Raw genomic sequence first — 24,698 nt, 5'->3', positions numbered from 1 at the left:
GTGTGTCCTGTGGACAGTGTGTGTGTCCTGTTTTTTGTGTGTGTCCTGTGTCATGTGCTTCTTGTGTGTTGCATGATGGCCCTCAACATCCAACTTCAAGGTCCCTGGTAGTTAAGGGAGGGAGGAGAGTGCATTTTATTTTTATGTGATCTAAGTACAAAACCATTCGACCATTGGAACCGGATTCTCAGAAGTAATGATTGCGGTTTTATTGCAATAAAAAAGCGCTTTCCTTTGCCTATTCTTTGTTTTAGCATTCTTTCTTTATACTGTCGTCATTATCCATTAATACGAGCCAGTGACTGGGGGATGGATAGAGGCAGAGAGTGAGAGAGCATGGCTGAAAATGACATGGAAATGGATCTTTTTTTAAGATGTTTTGAAAGAACCCATCTCTATGGTGTAAACTGTTCGCTGAAAAAACAGCTGCTGACCGCTCTCACACTGAGACACAGCACCTATGGAAAACCTGGAAAGTTGCCTTTCCTCATTTTTACATCTTCCTCGGGAGCTCCTGTGATGGAATTCATTGAAATTAAAAACCATCTCGATCATTATCTGACCCACCACTGAATAACAGCATAATCACACGGAGTTCTCTGTTCCGTAAACAGGGAACAGCTTTGCAGAACTAATCGGGGCCTAATGAGAGAGAGCCCTGTGAGCATTGACATAATGGAGTGAGCGAACCTGCAGGCAGGGATGAGGATCCCGGATGCCCAGAGCACGCCAGCAGACAGGACAAGAGGAATACTTCCTCAGTCCCAGCTTCCTCCAACTTCCTCTGCTCTAGTGTGGCTCAGGAATTCATCCCGGTATCCTTCCTTTCGAATTGAGGTCCTGGAGCATCCAGCCCGAACTCTAACCACAGCCCTGTCCTTCCCTACCCACAGTCGGAAGCATACCCCGACATCTGAGCGTTAGCCTAATCCTCACACGGAGCGGGCACATGACCGGAGCTTTTCCACGGCCAGGCTGGAGAGGCTTCCCAGTGGAGGACTGCAGCACACACCCTGGGCTGCTGCAGCTGACTCCCTCCCGGCTGCAGGATCTGAAGGCAGGTTGGACCGATGCGGTCCAGAGGCCAGGGGGAGTCCCCTGCCTGTGTGCAGACACCTGTGTCCAGGCACAGGTTGGTCAGGTGAGCGGTGCCCAGGTGAGAGGGACTCACCTGACCTCGACAGGGGGCACTTGACCGGGGGCATACGCCAATGAGCCAGCATACCAGCCAGCAGCCCACAGCTCTGCAGGCGGACAGGAAGAGGAAGCTCCCCGATCGCAGGGTTGCGCTGCAGTGCGTTTCTACACTACCCCCCGCCAGGCCCAGCCGGCGGAATGTGGCCTCAGCAGCGCGCTGGAGACACCCTACAACACACAGCACTGCCCACTGCCCAGTGCCCGCTGCCCACTGCCCGCTGCCCCGGCCTGTCCCCGGAGCTCGCCGGACTCCACAGCCACAGTAGGACCTGCGCGAACCCGCCTCGCGCACACACAAACGCGCTTCGGCACACTCGCAGGGCTGTAAACCCAGCCCAGACGCCTCCTATACTTAGAGAGGTAATTGCTGGTGCTATTTTATTTTTTTATTTGTCTGTAATTTGGGTGTAATTTGCCCTCTGTGGCTGTGAAGCGGAATGTGTTACTGCCTCTTGGAAAAGAGAGCGCCCGCTGGCCGGCTGTCCAGTCAGCGAAATCGCAGCGCCGCGTGAGGGCCGCCACGCCCCCCCCCCGCCGCCACCTGGTACCTCTGTCTCCGCAGGGCTCAGGGCCCACTGCTTGGAGCTGGACTGCCGGACACACGCAGGAGCAGCGCAGGACAGTGGACAGAGCCCTGCTGGGAGTACCTGGACCTGACACATACGCCCGCGCCACAACAGCACTCCCGCTGTGCATCTGCACACTCAAGCACGGTGGCATCCACGCCTGCTGAGCTCTTGCAGCAGGGCCTGATGCAGACGCTCACATCAAAGGTTGACATTTATGCCACAGTGGGAAGATTCTGTTTTCACAGCCTGCTCTCTGGATAACCTGGCAGAGCACTCCTGATGATGATAAGAATAAGAATGTCATTCTGGTGCGTGAGGCCAGCTGTGACCTACAGTGTGTTTTCGGAAGGCACAGTAAGCCATGCTGAGCCGAGACAGGCCAGGACAGGAGTCCCCCAGGAGTGACTGGGGCAGACGCTCCAGGCTTGTAGGACAGGGCAGCCCCTTGATCTGGCGGAGGGAAAGGATCTCGGAGAACCTGCACAACGCCAGCACACCTGGGCAGGTCGGCGGCGTCTGCGCAGGGGGCAGCCACGGGCTGCGCTGGCTGCTTGGCTCCAGGTTCGGCTGCCCCCCTTCTGCAGGCAGTGGAGAGCTGCCGATACCCAGCACAGCCCGGGCTGCAGAGACACCACAGCAAGACATTTTCCCACTGGCACAGTCTCCCCAGTCTCCCTGCAGAATCCCGGCATCCTGTGTGACACTCGAGGCTTTTCCATGGGGGGGGGGGAGCCTCCTGCCCTGCGCTGGCTGGAGGAACCCCTGCCCCACCCCCCACGTCAGGGGAGCGGGTGGAGCTGGAGGAGAGCCGGGGGGGGGGAGCCAGCCTCAGCACCAGCAGAGATGCCTGCCCACTCTCTGCTGTAGGGCAGCGCGCTGTGTGTGTTTAGTCTGTGTGCACAATCCAGCAGTTTCTGATGTACAAAAGCCCGGTTCCCCCCCTGCACCCCCTCCGCTCCGGCGCGCACAGTGCTGCCTGTGTGGGTCTGGCAGGGACATGTGGCTCAGATCTGCGCGCTCTCTAAACAGCGGTGCTGACAGACTCTTCCCAGGACGGCTCCTTGGCGGGGATAGGGCCCGGCCTGTCCGCGGGGGAGGGACTTCCTCTCCTGCCTCCATTCCTCCTTGATGGTGCGGACCTCGGCGCGGGCTCCGGGCAGGACCCAGCGCCCACGCGCCCCAGAGGGGGAGAAAACGCGGGAGGTGACAAGCATCCGTCCAGTCGGTCCCCGAGACTGACCCCGAGACCACAGCTGAGCACTTCCATCACAGCGTCCCGTCCCCCGCTCTGATTGGCCTGTCACCTTGCAGACACGCTCCTCGGGCCCCCTGCCGCTTGGGGCTCCCAGCTGACTGTTAGAAAAGGGCCTTTGACGGGCTGTCTGAAGATAGAGCCGGTCCAGCACACACTGAGTGCTGCCCAAGCCCTGCAGCAGCAGGGACAGCTGGCTGTTTACCAAGCCTCTACCGCCCTCTGTTGGCCACCCAGGGGGCAGCTCGACGCGCAGAGCCCCTGACACGGAGAGCGAGCACCACTGATGCTTCACGCAGGCTGCTGTGGGCAACCCTCGCATTGTGCAGCAGGAGAAAAACATGACTGAAGAACAGGTTTGCATGAAGAAAATGGTAAAAAAAAACAACATAAAAGCATTTCTGCAAATAAAACACAACCGACTGTTTAGATCACAGACCTAGAGCACCAGAACGTGGCAGAATGTGACGATTACTCTAGACCTGGCCAATGCTCTGGAGCAGTGTTTCCCAGGCTCTGGAGCAGCCCTGTTCCTTCGGCATTTGTTTCAGCTTAGTTCTTCTTTCATTTAGCTTGGTGCACCTTATTTTTAAATGCCGAGGCAACTGTTTGATTTTGGACTTCTCAATTCTGCAACTAGGTCCCGGGTTCAGCAATAATCTCTTTAATTTATGTCCCAGGAAATGTTGCAAACAGAACTCTGTTTCCACAAAGTCTACAATAGTTATTGTAAAACTGGATACCAGTTAATGATATATAGGCAGGAGGGACAGTGTGTCAGATTGTAAGCATTCTCAGTGATGGACAGGCTCTATTGTTTAAATTCCACCTAGAAACAATAAACCCACATGTGAGGAACTGGGAAACCAGCTCCTGGCACAGACCCTCTTACTGCTCCAGGCCTGAAGCTGATCTAAAAAAGCAAATAGTTCAATTCAACGTTTAATAAGCCTCGTTTCTCCAGAACTCAGTTGGAACAAAAACCAGAAGCAGCAGGGGCACTCCAGAACAAGGAATTGAGGTTATCGAAAGAACATAATGAAGGGTGCAGACAAGTGGAGACTGTCTGATAGGTTGTAACTAACTACCAGTGAGTCGATCCAAGAACCTCATCCACTCATTTCAGCCCTGGCAACATGTTCCGTACTCCCACCTCCGGAAGTGTAAGGAAGCACTTGTTCCCGATTTGTTCCACTTCTCCACAGCCCCCTTCATACCGAACACTGTTCAACAGCAGCCCTAGCAGTCGCCAATCAGTTCTGCACACGCCTCCGCACTTGAACTCCTCACAAAGGAGGCTTCCTCTGTGGAATGTTGCACCTGGGATTCGAACCCGCAACCCTCCAATTACAGGTCTGTGCCACACTGTTGTTGTGCTGTGACGACTGTGCCACACTGTTGCCCCAGAGGGGGCAGCAGAGGCAGAGGCTGAACACAGGGCACCAGCGCCGCGTCAGCATGCAGACACGAGTCTCGCAGCCTGCGGGACTCACCGCTGCCCGTCACTGACCGGTCCAGCAACGAGCACGACTGCAGCCCTGGCCAGCTGGGCGTACTCCAGTCTGTATGTGTGTGGTACTATGGTCTCCTCACTGGGAGAGCACATCTAAATGTGTGTGTGTGTGTGTGTGTGCACTTCTGTCTTGGGAGCTTGGGAGGAGACCGCTGGATCCTTTTTCTGCCGGACATTTCATGTTTTGGGCTGGGAACCCAACCCAGTGGCGGAGGACAGAAAGAGCGAATTGCAGGCACATCACACATCAGCAGTGTGCAGGAGCGGTCGAGGGCCCTGGGCTGGGAGGTTGCGGGTTCGAATCACTGTCGTGCTCGTGAGCTGTACCCAGATTACTCTGTGCAAATGGGTTAGAAGAGCCAGCCCGATATTTAATGTCAGTCACAGCAATCCTTCTTTGGCTGGGCAGATGTAAACTCTGTCCTGTCAAGTTGAGTGGACAGAGAAATTAAAACTCACAGCTTTAGGCTGGCGTGCGTCGATATTAATGTCTATTTGTGCAGAATTCCCAGGTGGCCTGTGCCAGTGGCGTGCTCTTGCACATGCTCATGGCCTGGCGATACCTGCAGTCTCGGCTCACAGGTAGGGAAGAGTGGGTCGGCCCGCGGTCAGAGCCGCACACTGCTGAAAGGAGGGACGAGGTCACAGAGGCAGTCGGGAATGGATCCATTATGATCCCGTGGCCGAGCCCAACCAGAACCAGAACCTGAACCTGAAGAGACGGCAGGGCGGAGGTGCAGAGCAGCGAAAGGGTCTGTGATCGGCCCGGGACCGAAGGAGGGGACAGGGTCCCAGCGGGAGGCGGGGAAGCATCCTATGTGATACTGTGACAGAGCCCGACCGGAACCAGAACCTGAAGGGAGTGCGGAGTCTTTCCCTGCCTGGGCTGTGGTGCTTAGTGGCCAATTCCCAAAACCTCCGCACACGCGCAGCCAGCCTGCCGGGGGTCTGCTCTTCCTCTCCCGCTGTGCGCGCGATCCCGGGAGCCCGAGATTGTGGGCTGTTGTTGCATTGGCGTCAGGACTGCTCCCACGACGCCAGGGTGCTGGGGGGGATCAGCAGCTGCCAAAAATGAAGAGGACAGCCTGGGGGGGCGGCCGCGGAGGTCCCGGGTTCGAGAGGACCTCAGGGGAAGCACAAGCTCGGCCATGCGCCCTCGCACCCTGGACCAGGGGCGGCGTGTCTCCGGCCTGCTGGCCCTGCCCTCCGCCCTCTGAGCTGGCGAACGACAGCCGCCCAGCCTGTCCTCTCTGTGATGTCTCTGTGTAACCGTAGTGACGAGTGTTTAGACTGTTAAAGGGCCTATTTACAGTCTTGAGTTTCCTATTGATTACGTCTGCCTCTCTCTCTGTTTACTGAGGAAATAAATAACACATGCTGTCCTGTCTCCCTCCCTCTCTCCTCTTCTTCTTTTCATTTTGTCCCCCACAACGAATCCATGTGTTCGGGGGTGTGCCCTGTGCCCGACCCGCCCAGTGACTGGCCATGTTGGTCAGGTGCTATGGAAGTGCCAACACACACACACACACACGGGGCACCAACCCCCAGCGCCGGCACCAACACAGACGCCTGGAGACGGAGACGGTGCTCTCCCAGCGCGGAGACCCCAGGCCCCCCACACACAACCACACACAGCCTGCCATTGACGCTGATGGCTGGGATATGGGACATGAGATATGGAATATGGGATTTCGGATATGGGATATGGGATATGGGATATGGGATATGGGATATGGGAAGTGGGATGCGGGATGTGGGATATGAGAAATAGAATATGGAATATGGAATATGGGTTATGGAATTGGGATATGGAATATGGGATATGGGATAGGCGATAATAGAGTTATCCCAAGTGACTGACCAAGCTGCAGGGCAAGGAGGTCCTCTTGTTCCTTCCAGAAAATTGGGAAAACAGTAGTCAAACCGGATCAGTGTCCAGGTCCTGCAGATGGAGATGCAGAGTGTGTCCCCAGACTGCACACCCTCAGGCGCAGACGGACACGCTCCTGCGTTTCCTTCTGGGTAATTCTGAGCTCCTGGGTATTCCGACAGAACCAGGTCAGATCCATCAGGATAATGCCACTCCAGCGCTGCTGGTCAAGAGCAGCATTTGTCCCTCGCAGGTGGAAATGGAGGAGGGGATCAAATCAGAAGAGAGACAGTGAGAAAGAAGGAGGGAACTCTGGGAGTGGTCACTCCTCAGGAAGTGACATCACAGAGGATGAGGAGTCAGGGCAGCAGAGATGAGGGAGACCTGGCTGCTGTCAGGCCTCCCAAGCAGGTGCTGAAAAGACTCTCTCACAGAGTGTTACAGAGGTGTCCCGATAGTGAAGTGCTTGTTTGGAGCAGGCAGTCTGGTCACTGGAGCAGCACTGAGATGGGAGAGGAGAGACGTCTGGGAAGCAGAGGAATCTGATAGAAGGGAGGTTTGGAAGGAAACAGGCTGCCAGGGTGCAGCAGGCCAGCCGCTGGGATTGTCTTTAAACCATTAATTGGAGATCTGTGTGCCATTATTGTATTCTTGATGTATTTTCAAAGGAATGCCTTCGTTATTTTTTGCCGTCCTTAAAAGAAAGCCATGGTTTGAAAAAAAGAAATGGTAATTTTAGCGGCTAATTACAGATTCCTGTGTAAGTGATGTTTAGCTGAAAGCCACTGAGACAAACCCTGTCTGTGTGTCTGTCTGTTTGTGTAGCAGGGCACAGGAGTGTCGCACTGTGTCACATCTGTCTGTTTGTGTAGCAGGGCACAGGAGTGTCGGACTGCGTCACATCTGTCTGTTTGTGTAGCAGGGCACAGGAGTGTCGGACTGCGTCACATCTGTCTGTTTGTGTAGCAGGGCACAGGAGTGTCGGACTGCGTCACATCTGTCTGTTTGTGTAGCAGGGCACAGGAGTGTCGGACTGTGTCACATCTGTCTGTTTGTGTAGCAGGGCACAGGAGTATCGGACTGTGTCACATCTGTCTGTTTGTGTAGCAGGGCACAGGAGTGTCGGACTGTGTCACATCTGTCTGTTTGTGTAGCAGGGCACAAGAGTGTCGGACTGTGTCACATCTGTCTGTTTGTGTAGCAGGGCACAGGAGTGTAGGACTGTCACATCTGTCGGTGTGTTTGTTTGTGTAGCAGGGCACAGGTCTGTGTCATTAATACACAATACCAATTAGTGATATACACACCCTGATCCAGACACACTGAAACACATACTGATACACACTGAATAACTAATACACACACTGATCCAGACATACTGAAACACACTGAATTACTGACACACACTGAAACACACGCACACACACACACACACACACACACACACACACACACACACACACACACACACACACACACACACACACACACACACACACACGGGCCTGCACAGCCATACCCATGAAAGGAAAGGAAGTCAGGTCAAGGAGATGGACAGCAGATGGGCCAGGGAAAGGTGTGAATTTGCTGCAAACAAGGAAATAAAGGACACAGTCGAGTGAGGCTTGAGTGAGGCTCTCCTGCACCTCGAAGCCAGGGCTGTATATCCCTGGTTATGACAGCAAGGACACCCACATTCCCGAAATGTTCACTTCCGTCACGGAAACTCGCTGCCTTGCTGCCGGGGGTCGAGAGCAGACGATTCACAAGGAAATCGCTGTCTGACTTAGTCGGAGCCACACAACTCGCTCACAGAATACTCCAGACCGGCTTCATATGCGCAGGGCAGACAATTGATCATTGAGGGGCTGACAAAACACTACAGGAGACCATTTAAAGGGCCGTATGTACATCTAGAGAGAGGGATCAGGCGTACGAAACGCAGAACACCAAAGAAAGACAAAAGGACACCTCTCACTGTTAGGCTGGTCAAACCAGACAGTCAGGCTGAAGCCAACGTTTGCGTGTGACAGTGTTGCTGATTGACTGGGCCGGTCGGTCCGGACGTTTCCACCACTCGTGCTGAAGGGACAGTTTACTCCCCGGCGGTGTTGACACACTGCCCTCTTGTGGTAAAGAAGCGTAACACACGTCGAGACTTGAAGACCGCGGTTCATCGTTGCACTGCTCTTGATCACGATCGTGTTTGTCCTCTTCCCATCGCGCGCGGTCTAATCCGTCTCTCTGCATCTTGTTTTAAAGCCAAACAGTTTTACGTCCAGTTTGACGAGCTCCCATTTTCTTTTTACAATTGATTATGCTGAATTCAAAAGTTGCAAAAAACAAAGTTACGGTTATTTGTACTTTCGCTCCGAAGCGTTTTTAGGACGCTCAAGGTCAGTCGGTGACCCAGCCTTGTCTCATTTTACTAAAGCAAACAGATACAGTATGTGACAGCCTTAATGTGTTTCTTCTCTTCTTTTCTAAGGATGTCCATTTCTGCCTGGTTTCTGGGTCACGGGGCCATCCCCCGCCCTGGGCTCTGCTGCCCTGGGCTCTGCGTCCTCCGCCTGGCCACCCGGTCGCCTGTCTGGCCTGAGCGGGGTCCCTGCCTGTGGCCACACTGCTTCACGATCCATGGCGTTTATTTCACGGCTTTTGTCGCAAAAGGAGAGACGCGGCTTGGCCAGGGGAATTGAAGAGGAAACGAAGGAAGAGCGCACTGCACAAACACGGACTCGAATTTAGCCAGGACCCCGGGTTTACTGTAGTGCATTGTAATATAGTACATTACAGTACAGTGTGGTACAGTACAGTATAGAGCTGACACTACAGTCCAGTACAAGATTGTACAATACAGTACAGTGTGGTACAGTACAATATAGAGGTGACACTACAGTCCAGTATAATATAGTACAATACAGTACAGTGTGGTACAGTACAGTATAGAGCTGACACTACAGTCCAGTATAAGATAGTACAATACAGTACAGTGTGGTACAGTACAATATAGAGGTTACAATACAGTACAATCTGTCCATCCCTCTGTCTGTCTACCTGGCAGTCAAATTCAAAGCAGAAGACGTGAAGTCTTATTGGCAAGAAGGACATCTCCAGTACGGTCAAGCACTCTTCCAGGGTGCTGATGGGACTGAGGGCACATAGCTGCTCCCCTCGCCCGCCCAGTGCAGGGCAGCAGGCAGGGGCGGTGCAGAAAAGACCATCACTCCTAACCAGCATGCCTCCGGGAGCTCGGAGGAGACCAGAGCACCCAGCGAGAACATGCAGACTCCACACAGACAGACGCCCAGGGCCAGAACTGAACCCTGGACCGAGAAGGCAATAGTATGAGCTGTCACACCACTGTGCTGGCCAAGCATTTACTAGGTTTCATGTGTTTGTCTCTGTGGGGATTTACAGTCTGCAGTTCTCTGCCTCTGGCTGACCGCTCCCTTCCAGTCTGCACAAATCTGTCTTTTGATACTGAGTTGTTTTTCTCTCCCCCCTCCCTCCCTTTCTCTTGGGTCAGTAGGGGGCTGTAGCAAGCGGAGGGGCGCAGAGTGATTGAGGTTTGATGAGGGAAATGGATCTAAAGGCTCATGGTGTGAAAATCTGTCTGTCACAGCAGGGAGACTGAAGAGACGAGCTAGCTAAGGCACTTTCCTGCGCCACAGAATTACCTGCGTGTGTATGTGTGTGCGCGCGTGTGTGTGTGTGTGTGTGTGTGTGGCTGTGTGCCTGGCTGTCTGTGTGTCTTTCTGTTCCCCTGCATGTGTATCTGTCTTCCAAGGACAGGAAAACTGCACAAGCACCTCAGGATGAATCCTGTCAGCCTGCTGTTGATGCGTACAGGAGCGTTGGTGTTATTAGGAATAAGCCTGGACAAACACACACACTGGGAAAACAGTAGAATCGTTAAGTTGTGGATTTGAGCCTATAGCTTACAACAGAGCAGGTGCAGAGAGGAAGGACTGTTGCAAGACCTATAGCAACGCTGTGTCAAATATGGTATTAAGGAAAGGTCCTGTGCCTCCACCAGGACCCAGCCATGCATGTCCCTTAAAATTTCATAAGAGTACAGGAACACAGAGAGAGAGGAGCTCGTGTCTCGTCACTCACGGACAGAGTGCAGGAGTGACAGCTGACAGAGCCCCTCTCTCCTCTCTCACTCCCAGCCCCCAGGCAGGCAGGGGGCCCGGAGAGCTGCTGCACTGTAACCCATGAGGTGCCAGTTCCCCCCCACCCCTCGCCAGCCCGGGGCACAGCCTGACTCTGCTTTGAGAGGCGAGGAGCAGCCACCTGCAGCCGAGAATCGGATTTATCCTGAAACCCCTTTAAAATGCTGTTTTTAATTTCTTGCTGCCTAGTTTTGAAGTCAGATCTGGGGGCTGCAGCTCCCTGAGCCCCAATTCGGAGGTCCCCCGGGGTCTGGGGCTCAAGCCCTGTGTGCTAACCCGTGAGGGTGGGCACTCAGCACCTGCTGGTCCAGAGGGGCCTGCCGGGGTCCCCTCCTCGCCTGGCCAGTGACTAGCGGGAGGTGGAGTGGACCTGAAGAAATGTGGTCACCCTGGCTTCAGTCAGTCAGGCGCATCGCACACAAACTGCTCACCTACAGCGGAAGCCTGGTGTAGGGCTGCTTCTAAAACACTGAGTGGGAGTTCTTTAGGAACAGCACCTCCCTGTCCCACCACTCGAGGCCGCAGCTGCCTTATCCCAACTTTGGCTCTGCCTTCACCAGTGAGGCGCGGCGCGGATCCTTCTGGGTGGAGTTTGCATGTCCACATGGGCTTCCTCTGGCTGATCCAGTTGGCAGCCAGAGACCCGCTGCCCAGTTTAACTGGCACGTCTCAATTATCCCTGTCTGTGTGCGTGTGTGCGTGTGTGCGTGTGTGTGTGTGTGTGCGTGTGTGTGTGTGTGTGTGTGTGTGCTTCCCGCAGCCCCACCATGTGCCCTGTGCTTCCATGAGGGGTACCAGGTGGATGCAGCCCTCACCAGTACTGGGGTCTTTCAGGCGAAGGGTGGGTTTGTTAAGCAGTGAAAGGGCCGATGGGTGGACAACAGCATGATGCTTGTAGAGGGACGTTATGGGAATGTCCCCGAAGAGATGCAAGGAATGAGCACACACTAGCAAGTCCCCACTGTCCCCCCAGCTCAGGGGCTCAGGTGTGCCCGCTGTTGACGGGTTAATCTCTAGGCACGGGCACCCCAAGTAAAAGGACTGTCATGTACGATGAATGCAGGAGGTCGTTAAGCTTTAATGAGCAGCGCGCTGTCTGGGCTCCCCCTACCACAGCAAGCTTTCAGAGCTGCAAACATGCAGCAGGAAAACGGAATCTGTTGCTTTTTGCAGTGTCTCACGCCAGTACACGCACTCAAAAAGCGCGAAGAGGCTGGGCCCGTGTCACAGAGCATTACCGCCAGCGCCTGACGGCTGACAGGCAGGCGGCCGCGGCCCGCCGCTGGGCTGAGGCCCAGTGCCCGTGCGCCCACTGTCCAGCTGTCGGCCGGGACGGGATCGTGCCTCAGGACCACATCCCTGGCGGCGAGCGAACGGCCGCGTGTCTCCTGGAGAGCTGGGTCCCTCACCCCCCACCAGCCTCCTGCCCCGACTGACACCCCCGGGGGAGATCTCGGGTGGGGGTGCGACTGGAGGGAGCAGGACTGGAAAGTGGCCCTGTTCAAGTGAGGGAGACCCCCTCTCCGGACAGGGGTGCGCCCCAGTTGTGGGGGAGGCCATGATTGTCTCCCTCATCACAGCTGGCGGAACTACCCCTGTGGCTGAGTCTCCGAAGGGCAGCTGCTCAGAATCCCCAGCCAGCACGGCAACGCAACAGACCCCTGCAGGGCGTGGGTGTGTGTTTGCTCTTGTGGGGAGTCTGAGGATCTAATTACTGAAAAAAAAAATAGTTCTAGAGGTAGTAGTGACTAGTAGTGAAAAAGTCTGATTTTGCTGCTTCAGCCCCGAAATTCCAGACAGTCAGTCCAGATAACTGCCAGCAGCCATATCACCCTGCAACTCACAATTGGCAACCCACTGAAGCTAAGCAGGTGTGAGCCTGGTCAGTACCTGGATGGGAGACCTCCTGGGAAAAACTAAGGTTGCTGCTGGAAGAGGTGTTAGTGGGGCCAGCAGGGGGCGCTCACCCTGCGGTCCATGTGGGTCCTAATGCCCCAGTATAGCGACGGGGACACTATACTGTAAACAGGCGCCGTCCTTTGGATGAGACGTAAAACCGAGGTCCTGACTCTCTGTGGTCATTAAACATCCCAGGGCGCTTCTCGAAAAGAGTAGGGGTGTAACCCCGGTGTCCTGGCCAAATTTCCCCCCTGGCCTTTACCCCATCATGGCCTCCTAATAATCCCCCTCTATGAATTGGCTGCATTACTCTGCTCTCCTCCCCACTGATAGCTGATGTGTGGTGAGCGTTCTGGCGCACTATGGCTGCCGTCGCATCATCCAGGTGGATGCTGCACATTGGTGGTGGTGGAGGGGAGTCCCCATTACCTGTAAAGCGCTTTGAGTGGAGTGTCCAGAAAAGCGCTATATAAGTGTAAGCAATTATTATTATTATTATTATAACTGAAGTCATGGGACGCGTTTCAAAAGCAGGACTCAGGAACAAAAAGCCGCCTCGGTTTGTACATCATCAATTCCCCAGCCGCCCACACCCAGGCGGACAGGCGTGCTGGGCGTTGGCAGGGGTCAGGCTGAAGTTCCCTTGTCGTGCAGAGGGGGGCGCTGGACTGGGGATGAGGGGACTGGGGCCGGCTGAAGTGTTGGGGGGTTAAGTGGGGGGTGCTGGGTGGAAGGGAGTCCCTTTTTATGATTCATATTTCTTTGCCTCACATAATCCAGACCCCTGCTGTCAGCAGCTGAAATGAATTGCTGTTTATATTAGAGACCGGGTTTAATAAATTAGCCGTGTGCCAGTGACTGGCAGGGCCCTAGCAGGCTCATACAGAACAGACTCCCCCCGGTCTGCGCACAGCGGCAGGGCGCTGTGATTGCTTCCTCCCGGCCCGCTCCCAGTCTGCAGGTTCGGAGTCCGACTGCCCTCTGAGGATTGGGAACAATTTCCACGGGCCATCTGGTGCCGGCAGCGGCTCGCCCGGCTCCACACAGCTCCTCCGCGGCCGGCACTTGTTTAAACAAACACCAGAGTGTGTATATAGGAGCTGTCCGGTCAGCGCCCACTCACGGCACTAAAACTGCACAGGGACAGGGCAGCCTGCACAGCCCGGCCCTCTCTCTCCCAGCACACACGCCGGCCTGCTCTGCCTCACAGCCCGGGACTGGGGAACATTTCTGAGATCTCCTGCTCCTGTGGCTAACATTATCTCTACTGTCTCACTGGTGTCTGAGTGCTGCGCAGTGCTGTGTGTCTGTGAGCTGTAGAGTGTTGTGTGTCTGTGTGCTGCGCAGTGCTGTGTGTCTGAGTGCTGTACAGTGCTGTGTGTCTGTGTGCTGCGCAGTGTTGTGTGTCTGAGTGCTGTACAGTGTTGTGTGTCTGAGTGCCGTACAGTGCTGTGTGTCTGTGTTCTGCGCAGTGTTGTGTGTCTGAGTGCTGCGCAGTGTTGTGTGTCTGTGTGCTGCGCAGTGTTGTGTGTCTGAGTGCTGTACAGTGCTGTGTGTCTGTGTGCTGCGCAGTGTTGTGTGTCTGAGTGCTGTACAGTGTTGTGTGTCTGTGTGCTGTGCAGTGCTGTGTGTCTGAGTGCTGCACAGTGTTGTGTGTCTGAGTGCTGCGCAGTGCTGTGTGTCTGAGTGCCGTACAGTGTTGTTTGTCTGAGTGCTGCGCAGTGTTGTGTGTCTGTGTACTGCGCAGTGCTGTGTGTCTGAGTGCCGTACAGTGTTGTGTGTCTGAGTGCTGCGCAGTGCTGTGTGTCTGTGTACTGCGCAGTGCTGTGTGTCTGAGTGCCGTACAGTGTTGTGTGTCTGAGTGCTGCGCAGTGTTGTGTGTCTGTATACTGCGCAGTGCTGTGTGTCTGAGTGCCGTAGAGTGTTGTGTGTCTGTGTGCTGCGCAGTGCTGTGTGTCTGAGTTCTGTGCAGTGTTGTGTGTCTGAGTGCTGTACAGTGTTGTGTGTCTGAGTGCTGTACAGTGTTGTGTGTCTGAGTGCTGCGCAGTGCTGTGTGTCTGAGTGCTGTACAGTGTTGTGTGTCTGAGTGCTGCGCAGTGCTGTGTGTCTGAGTGCCGTACAGTGTTGTGTGTCTGAGTGCTGCGCAGTGCTGTGTGACTACAACAGCTGTCAGGTGTCAGCTCACATTGTCCCAGGCCTAGCAAACAGGACTCTGTGCTGACACATTGCCTCAGGACAGACAGCAGCGACAGCTGGAGACAAGCAGGCTGTGTCAGCGTGCTGCAGCGGCGTGAGTGAGGAGACAGTGACACGGTGTGGCAGAAGACAGAGCTCAGGAGCAGAGGAGGAGAGAGGGAACGCGCTGGGCGTACGGCGTTCTCTCGAGAACCTCTCGAGTTCTCCTCCAAACTCCAGGCCAGACAAAGGCCACAACACTGCTACAGGCCACTACTGGGCAAGACTGGACCAGCAGAGTCCACTGTCTGTACTGCAGAAAGCCGAGAGCAGTCGTGGTATAAACAACTTCCCAGTGCAGTGGTGTGGAGCGGCCATACAGCACACATACAGTACAGCACACACTGAGAAAGTTCTGCCAGTCTGATTAGGAAGAGAGCCCAAATTGCCTGTCTTGCTATTTAATTAAAGATAGATAGCTCTCTCCCCTAGCCCCCCTCAGCCAAGCAACTGGTTATTACAAGTGGTTCTCGGTGTGCTAAGCAAGCAGTGTAATTTTTTTTCTTTCTCTTTACCCATTTTCCTTTATTGTGGCGGCAGCAGGGTGCTTCCTGCGCCAGCGATGAGCGCACAACTTCATCTGCCTAAGTGTAGCGGAGCCGCGGGAAGATTGCGGTAATTATGAGGGGGTACCTGTTCATTTAACACAGCCCAGCCCCAGCTGGCACTCGCCGGCACCAATTAGCCAGCGCCGCCATTAGCGTTTTCACAAGTGTTCAAAAAGAAAGACGGCGCTGGGGGAGGGGACTGGGACAGAACAACGGGGCGTGAGTGCGTGTCTGTGTGTGCGCGCGAGTCTCTGTGTGCGTGTTTGTGAGTCTCTGTGTCTGTGTGTGTCTTTGTGTGAGTGTCGGAGTGCGTGTTTGTGCACGTGTCTGTGTGTCTTTGTGTGAGTCTCTGTGTGTGTGTAAGTGCGTGTCTGTGTGTGTATGGATGTGAGTCTGTGTGTTTGTCTGTGTGTGGATTTGTGTGAGTCTGTGTGTCTGTCTGTGTGTGGATGTGTGTGAGTCTGTGTGTCTGTCTGTGTGTGGATTTGTGTGAGTCTGTGTGGATGTGTGTGGATGTGTGTGAGTCTGTGTGTCTGTCTGTGTGTGGATGTGTGTGAGTCTGTGTGTCTGTCTGTGTGTGGATTTGTGTGAGTCTGTGTGGATGTGTGTGAGTCTGTGTGTCTGTCTGTGTGTGGATGTGTGAGTCTGTGTGCCTGTCTGTGTGTGGATTTGTGTGAGTCTGTGAGTGGATGTGTGTGAGTCTGTGTGTCTGTCTGTGTGTGGATTTGTGTGAGTCTGTGTGTGGATGTGTGTGAGTCTGTGTGTCTGTCTGTGAGTGGATTTGTGTGAGTCTGTGTGTCTGTCTGTGAGTGTCTTTTCCACTGTGTGCTGATTCCCTAGCCTGGGAAGACCAGTCCCAAGGGCAGGAATACAAGTACAAGTGAGAGAGAGATCCTGAGAGACAGAGACACAGATGCAGAGAGACAGAGCAAGATGGAAAAGAGAGAGACGCGCACAGGAAGACGAGCTTGTGTGCAGAGAGTGAGCCTCTCAAGTCGTACTTTCAGTGTTCGCAAATGTCTGTAACTGTCTTGCTCATGCTTATGACTTTGACAGCCCCTTCATTCACAAGTTGCGCCTATAAAGTTCTCAGGCTCTCTGCTTGGAATCAGAGCTGCAGAGGCTGAGGGATGGAGAGGAAGAGGGAAGGGAGAGGGGGAGGCGGAGGTAGGGTGTGATGGGACAAGCAGGAAGAAGCGGGATGAATAAAGACGACTATGAGCGTGTTGGAAGACAATGGCGCTCGGTGTGCAGGCTGATTGCTGGGACTGCTGCCCATCTCGCCTCAGAGTGAGCTCTCCTCCCTGTCCTCCTCTTCCTCACCAGCTGCGAGGCCGCAGATGTAAAAATGTGACTTTGAAGGACGTCTCCTGTCCTGTTGTAAACCACTTTGTCCAGTACAGGGTTGCAGGGGAGCCGGAGCCTATCCCAGCAAGCACCGGGCAGCAAGGCAGGGAACGCCAGCCCATCACCGGGCATTCAGACACACACACTCAGGTTCACACCATAGCCAGTGTGTTTGTGCACAACAGACTCACTGAAAAACAAGACCTGAAGACAGATTTCCACCCAGTCCGCGAGTCTTTTGGGATCATAGATGATCATGTAAACATAACCGAAGGGATTTGTCCTGATTTGGAAGTGATGACTTGGAAGAAATGCACCTGCACAAGATAAATTATTGTTATGTAACTGTTACCTTGTCTAAGCTTAATGAGATGTGTTCATATTCACTGTTTTGAGTATATACAGTACATGAATGTAAAGCTTTCTATTTTGTGATTAACTGTATTTATTTGTAAAAGGAAAATAAAGTTCTGTTCTCCGGTTGGACGCTGAGGTCAGGAGCTGCTGTTAAAAAGGACAAGCTGAGCAGTGGTCAGGTTCTGGATTTGTACCTGGAAGGCTGTGGTCACAGAGCTCATTACCGCCGTGAATGATAACTTTTACATGGTCCGTTTCACGGTAGGTGGTCTCAAGCAGTTAAAACTGAAAAACGGAAGGCTCTGTACCCCAAGAGGCTCAGAGGTGCTTGCTCCTGATTTGGGGGGCAACCTGACACCAAAGGAATCGCCCTTAAATTGTCCGTCTGTGTCCAGGAGCAGCTTGACGTCACTGCCCGCTGTGCTGTTGAACTTCTCTCTGCGCACACACAGAGGCCTCAACACACAGGGCATGCTTTCGAGAGCCGGAGGAGCAGAGGCAGAAGGAAATGCAGAACAGGAACGAGGAAGGAGACAAGGAAAACAGTCATCGCCGCTGCTCGTCAGGGAAAGTTTGTCTCTAAACTTTTCAATCACAGCGCCAGGCTCCCTGCCTGTCGTTAATACATTACAGATAATGGCCGCAGTAATTTGCTGGTTCCCACTCTGGAAACATACAGTGCTATTGTTGGCTTCTCTTTGTTGTGGTTAAAAGAAAAAAATAAGATGTAATTTACAGACTTTTAAGAGTGATCTTTCGTCAATCGCAGAGAAATTACTGCTCCAGGAAGCCTGTAATTAAATACAAAGTGCCTCTTCCACGCGCAGAGGACTAAAATTAACTCGGGTTTATTAATGCTGCCGTCTTGAACGCCACCAGCGCTACCTGTGCCACCTGCTGCCCTGCCTGTTCTGTGACAAAGTCCCGCACAGCCCACAGCAGACCGGCCCGGGTTCGACACTCTCACCACACACACTGAACAGACCGGCCCGGGTTCGACACCCTCACCACACACACAGAGCAGACCGGCCCGGGTTCGACACTCTCACCACACACACAGAGCAGACTGGCCCGGGTTCGACACTCTCACCACACACACTGAACAGACCGGCCGGGGTTCGACACACTCACCCCACACACTGAACAGACCGGCCCGGGTTCGACACTCTCACCACACACACAGAGCAGACAGACCCGGGTTCGACACACTCACCCCACACTGAACAGACCGGCCCGGGTTCGACACTCTCACCACACACACAGAGCAGACAGACCCGGGTTCGACACACTCACCCCACACTGAACAGACCGGCCCGGGTTCGACACACTCACCACACACACAGAGCAGACCGGCCCGGGTTCGACACACTCACCACACACACTGAACAGACCGGCCCGGGTTCGACACACTCACCACACACACAGAGCAGACAGACCCGGGTTCGACACACTCACCCCACACTGAACAGACCGGCCCGGGTTCGACACTCTCACCACACACACAGAGCAGACAGACCCGGGTTCGACACACTCACCCCACACTGAACAGACCGGCCCGGGTTCGACACTCTCACCACACACACAGAACAGACAGACCCGGGTTCGACACTCTCACCACACACAGAGCAGACCGGCCCGGGTTCGACACACTCATCACACACACAGAGCAGACAGACCCGGGTTCGACACTCTCACCATACACACAGAGCAGACAGACCCGGGTTCGACACACTCACCACACACACAGAGCAGACAGACCCGGGTTCGACACTCTCACCACACACACAGAGCAGACAGACCCGGGTTCGACACACTCACCACACACACAGAGCAGACAGACCCTGGTTCGACACTCTCACCACACACACAGAGCAGACCGACCCGGGTTCGACACACTCACCACACACACAGAGCAGACAGACCCGGGTTCGACACACTCACCACACACACAGAGCAGACCGGCCCGGGTTCGACACACTCACCCCACACTGAACAAACCGGCCCAGGTTCGACACACTCACCACACACACAGAGCAGACAGACCCGGGTTCGACACACTCACCCCACACACAGAGCAGACCGGCCCGGGTTCGACACACTTACCACCTTCGTAGCGGTGTGCTTTTTTAAAAATCTGAAGTGATCAGTTTCTCACGGTCTCCTTCTTAAATAAACACGCGCACCAAGGGACGTGTAAAGATTCGACCAGTCAGTCGAGCCACGTGTTCAAAAAGTCTTGAATCTGCAACTTTACATACAACAAGACCGCTGCTGAACTATTTATGCAAAGCACATTCGTCAACGTGAAAAAGAACCAGGGTGTTTTTAAGAGGCACTACGTGCAAGGTTGTCGCGGGTAGTAAATAACACATCCGAAAAGCAACACTGGAAAGTCCACTGTCTCACACCTGCGGACCGCGGCAATATTGGAAACATATTTTTATTTTCACATAACAGAAGTGAACATATATCTGAATTCTTTAATAAACTCATTATCCGTGTGTTTGTATTTACAGGGGTCTTATGCGAGAAACATGAAGCGATGAAGTCCTTGTATCTTTGTGTTTCCGGCCAGTCCTTGGTGTAGAATACAGCGGGAGGGCACACCTGCCCTCTGAAGACACAGGTATGGGTGCCTGTGTTACATCCTCAGGTGAAGTCGAGTCGTCTGCAGTCTGCAATGTGAAGACTCAGACATGTTTGCTTGTCCTGCTCCATGAAGTTCCCCACCCGCCCGTCGAACAGCACAAACGACGAAACTCACCGCAATCGTTAGTGCTGCGTTTGTGCCGGTTTGTGTCGCTGTAAGTAGCGTTTGTACTGCTTTCGTTTCCGAGATATAGCGCCTTGGTTTTTCGGGTAATCACGTGACTATCTACAAGGAAGTTTACAGGTACAGTACCAACAAACTCGGTACTTGAACTCCTGATTGTGACGAAAACAATGGGGGCAATTTGTTTTCCGAGTCTGTCTGGTCGGGTGGGGTGGATGTTTCAATATATTTCAATATAGCGCCTTCTTTTCCTGGCTGTGACGTCACTCTGACGTACAAAACAGCAAAGTCACGACCACCAGATCTTTCAGTTTTGATCTTTTGATCAGTTGATCCCAGACTTCGCAGCCTTTACGTGAATAAACAGTCTTACATTTAGGGAGGAGTTACTATGAGTTCATTGGGTTAGGTGTTTTCTTTTAGTTTTTAACCATGTTCTCGAAAATGTTTCTCTTGTGTACTCCTTTCATTGGTGAAGAGACACCAGTTTCCAAATTACCGCTGGTACAACACGAGAGCCCATATTCACATTTTCAGGTATTAGTTTCAAGATCGATATAATTTAACAATAAAAAACAAAATTGAAAGCACGAGCATAATAATATAATGATCATATTTAAATATTTATAACTTTAAATAAACATATAATAGTTATTATAAGTAAAGCATTTTAAAAATAGATTCTCATTGACAGTAAACAAGCCGATCCACCTGGCGCTGCTCGCTTGAACAGCTCTCAGGCCCGTGATTGGCTAAACCCCCGAACAGCTCGGGTCGCGATTGGGTGAAGAGTGAGAATCGACACTCTGATTGGGTACAGCGCCACAGCGGAAGTTCCGAGAACATGTAGATACACAGGAGATGGATGTTCTTCTTGGTCCAAATACTGTAGCCCCGGTTAACCGTGTGTGCTGTATGAGCACGCTGGATATACAGTAACACATCCATTGTGTTCCAATTACTAATCAATCTAACAGAAGTCGCGCTGAGGTCAAAACTGAATAGCAGACAAAGAATGTCATGGCATTCACAGCTCGTTCACGACACCGATAGCATGTCACGATAGGAGTGCGCGCATCACGATCACATCGCGATACTCATTGTGACTGGCACATCGCTGTCATGGCGCCACATTCGCGACATTAAGTCCATATATCGCGATATGGTGTACCCCGACAAAACGCCCCGCCCCCCATGTCGCGATATGACATACCCCGACAAAACGCCCTGCCCCCCATGTCGCGACATGACGCCCACATATCACGATATGACATACCCCGACAAAACGCCCCGCCACCCATGTCGCGACATGACGCCCACATATCGCGATATGACATACTCCGCCAAAGTGCCCCGCCCCAAGTCGTGACATGAAAAGCCCTATATCGCGATTTGACATGCCCAGCCAAAGAGCCCGCACCCCATGTCGCGACATGAAAGCCCGTATATCGCGATATGACATACCCCGTCAAAATGCTCTGCCCCCATGTTGCAACATGGAGTCCATATGTTGCGATAGGACATACCCTGACAGAGTATGCTGACCCCATGTGGGGACACAAAGTCCATATATAACGACACGTCCTATCTGGGTATACCATGTCCCGATATGAGACGTTTGTTGCGACAGCTGTGCCAGAGTGGCATGAAAGCAAGGCACCAGTCGTGATATACACTGCCGCGATATACATGCGATATACATGGGGTTCCTATCATGACTTGCTGCGGAGGTCTTGTCGCGATGGTATCCCACAGTTACGCGTTTGGCAACAGCGTGTCACGGTTGGGAAAGTAAAGGAGACCGTGCCTTAGACAATAAAAAACATCGATCTTACAATCACGGTGATTTTACATACATTACAACCACAGGTTTATGTCATAGATGGTTAACTTGTTGGCATGCGTCATGTCTTAGTATTATTCACTTCTAAGGAGGCTCATATGTTTATGGATATTGATTGTCTTTAAAATGTTAAGGGTACGAGCTAAACTGCAACAGATGCTTGAACTCGACAGACGGGGTCACTGGAGGTCAAAGTCACCGTGCATGGTCACGTGATCACCGGAAAAACAGGGTGTTATATCTTTGAAACGAAAGCAGCACAGACGCTGCTTTCAACGACACAAACCAGCACAACCGTAGCACTAACGAATGAGACCGGTCCGGTTCCCCTACGACGTTGTAGGGGGGCTGAGTGACGTCACACCTCCCAAAAAGAAAGCGCTCTATCCCGGGAAAGAAAGAAGCTGGGAAGTTACTTTCAAGGGCACAAACCGGCACAAACGTAGCACTAACGAATGAGGTGGGTTTTATTGTTTGTGATGTCTGTTCACGGAGCTCCCGATTTCTCATCCGCTGGTCAGCTTCGTAACAACAGGGGGCGGTGCGGTTCTTTATTCTGTCCGACTCCCTGCTGGTCTTCCAGAGCCCTGTGGACAGGCAGCCCTGGGACGCCCTGGCACTAGTCTCTAGGCGCTTGACCACAGGGCCTGAGCTCTTCATGAGGACACAGACATAGTGCTCTTCTGCAGCTGGGCCACCCACAAGCTCCTCACTGACCCCACTCTGCACTGACATTGAGTTACACACGCTGCTCACTCCCGCACACTCGGCTCCTGTCGCCATCGCCCTCTCCCCCCGGTGCGCCGGGCCATCCGAGCGTGCTCTAACGCAGAGCAGCAGCCAGATGTTTCTGTGCACTTACAGCTGACAGGGTGTCATGTACCGCTCTCAGCCCTATCAGACTCACGCCCCCCCCGTCTCGAGGGACGCTGTGACAGGGTGCATGACCCCCCCGACACACACACACACACACACACTCTCAACCCCCCTCATCCAGGTGCACCCGGGAGCCGCACTGCAGCAGCGTCCTGGGCGCCGCGGGCGAGTCGTCAGTCCGGCACGCAGGCCGCGGGGACAGCGGGACAGCGGGACAGCAGGGCGGCCAGTCAGCAGCAGGCACAGCTCGGGCCCCGAGCGGGGGACCTGCCCACACCGCGCCGGCCCAGTGCTGGCTCAGCGGCGCTCCGATTTCGATTTCTTAAGAACCTGATTTTTTTTTCTCACAAATCAATACAGGGAATCACACAGCAGAAAACCTAACATTATTATACAGACCTAAAACAGTATCTACTGTACGATCACATCTCCATATGGTTCAGAAAAGGCAACAGTTCCATAATGAGAATTACTTTGGTTCGGGTGCATTTTTCCACGTGTCATTAGGAATCACTTCCCAAAAAGACAAATGCCATTTTTTTCCTTTCATTGATAATCGATATCCCAGGTTTCTGAGGTGCAGTCCTCTGCCCTGTATTTCCCGCAGATTCCCTGCTCTCCACAGACCTCCGAGGGAACGGCTCTCTCTGATAACGGACAGGGCCAGGATACCTGCTGCCCTGACGGGAGCCTCGATGCCTTTGAGCACCCCCAGTTCCCCACCGCCCCACTCCTGACAAACACGTCAGAAGGTGCTGCAGTGCGACAGGAGAGGTGTCAGCGCCACTGCAGGGGGCCACCAGCAGGGGGCGCCAGCCGGTGTGGAGTCTGCATGTTTACGTGGGCTCCTGGGTTTTCCCCGGGAGTTTCCACCCACTTCCCAGGGACGAGGCAGGCTTGATCCGACCGGCCCCAGTGGCCGGAGTGCGGAATGAAATGCCTGCAGGGTCAGGCGACGCCCGGATCAAGCCCCAGCCAACACTGGGGTCCCCCCCCACACCCCCGGGTCTGTCCTTCTCTTGCCTCCACTCCCACGCGACTTGAGCCGCTGCTCGCCCTGCGTCACCTCCTCCGGGCAGCGCCCCGCCGCCCAGCTGCGCTCAGTTTTGAAATGGACTCGTCACGCTTTTCACCGACAACGAGCGTCTGTGGAAATTCAAGAAAAAAAACAAACAAAACCAACAGACCCCCCCGGCTCGCGAGACTCTCCGCTCCGGCAGACAGCGCGTCTGCGGGCGAGTGCTGCCACCTGGTGGCGGAGAGGGGATGAGCCCTGAGCATAGGTCAATATCTCAAGAAACTGCGAAAAACATTATCATGGTTAAGTAAAGAATGTGATTTGCACCAGAAAAAAAGAAAATTGTTGCTATGTAACTGTTACCGTGTCAAAATGTAATGAGATGTGATCATATATACTGTTTTAAGTATGTATATTAATGTAAAGCTTTCTGATTTGTGATTTCCTGTATTTTTTTGTGAAAAGAAAATAAAGTTCTTAAAAATCGAAATCGTGCCAAGGGCCAGGCTGGGTGGCGTCCTCTCCTCTGCAGTTCCGCTTGTTTCCATCAATCAATCAATCAATCAAAGTTTATTTATCAAATGCACAACAATACAGCGTGCAGCAGCAGTCGTTGCTGGCCGTGAAATGTCTTTACTACGAGCTCACTGGGGGGGTGGGGGTAAAACTCACAAAATTAAGGTTAACAAATAAGGTTGCATAACAACGTCAGAGAAATCGAATAAAATAAACTCGTGCAAAACTTTAACCAGCCCCGCGGCGGAGAGGAGCCCGAGCCGAGAGACAAGGGCTGGCTTTAGGAAGACGAGGTGAGGACGGGGGGGGGGGCGGTTTCGTGTTGCAGGCCCTGTTCGCTGTCCCTGTGACCGCTGGGCTTCACGCTTCACTGGTGAGAAGAATATTTATCATCCTTTCAGAGCTCTGCTGCTGGTGCAGAGCACACCGAGCCTGATTCTGGAAGTTTAAATAAAGAGAGAAGTCTCCAGTACTAAGAGACCATGTCCGTACGTCTGCCTGGATATTTATTTCAATTGCCTTACGTTTAAAACGAGCTCATGGCCGCCAGCAAGACTCCGCCGTTGATTATTGTAGGACATCCCTGCGCTAAGAACGCTTACCAGACGTTGACGTCACCGGCGCGGTCTCTGTGAAAGTGCCATCTGAATAAATCCCCCATGGTGCACTTCTCTCGCAGCTAGAGTATTGTGTTTAGGTGCATTAAT

Source organism: Lepisosteus oculatus, chromosome 12 (assembly GCF_040954835.1).
Source record: "Lepisosteus oculatus isolate fLepOcu1 chromosome 12, fLepOcu1.hap2, whole genome shotgun sequence".
In the NCBI taxonomy this organism is placed as follows: Eukaryota; Metazoa; Chordata; class Actinopteri; order Semionotiformes; family Lepisosteidae; genus Lepisosteus; species Lepisosteus oculatus.
Note: the sequence above shows the minus strand (reverse complement) of the source record.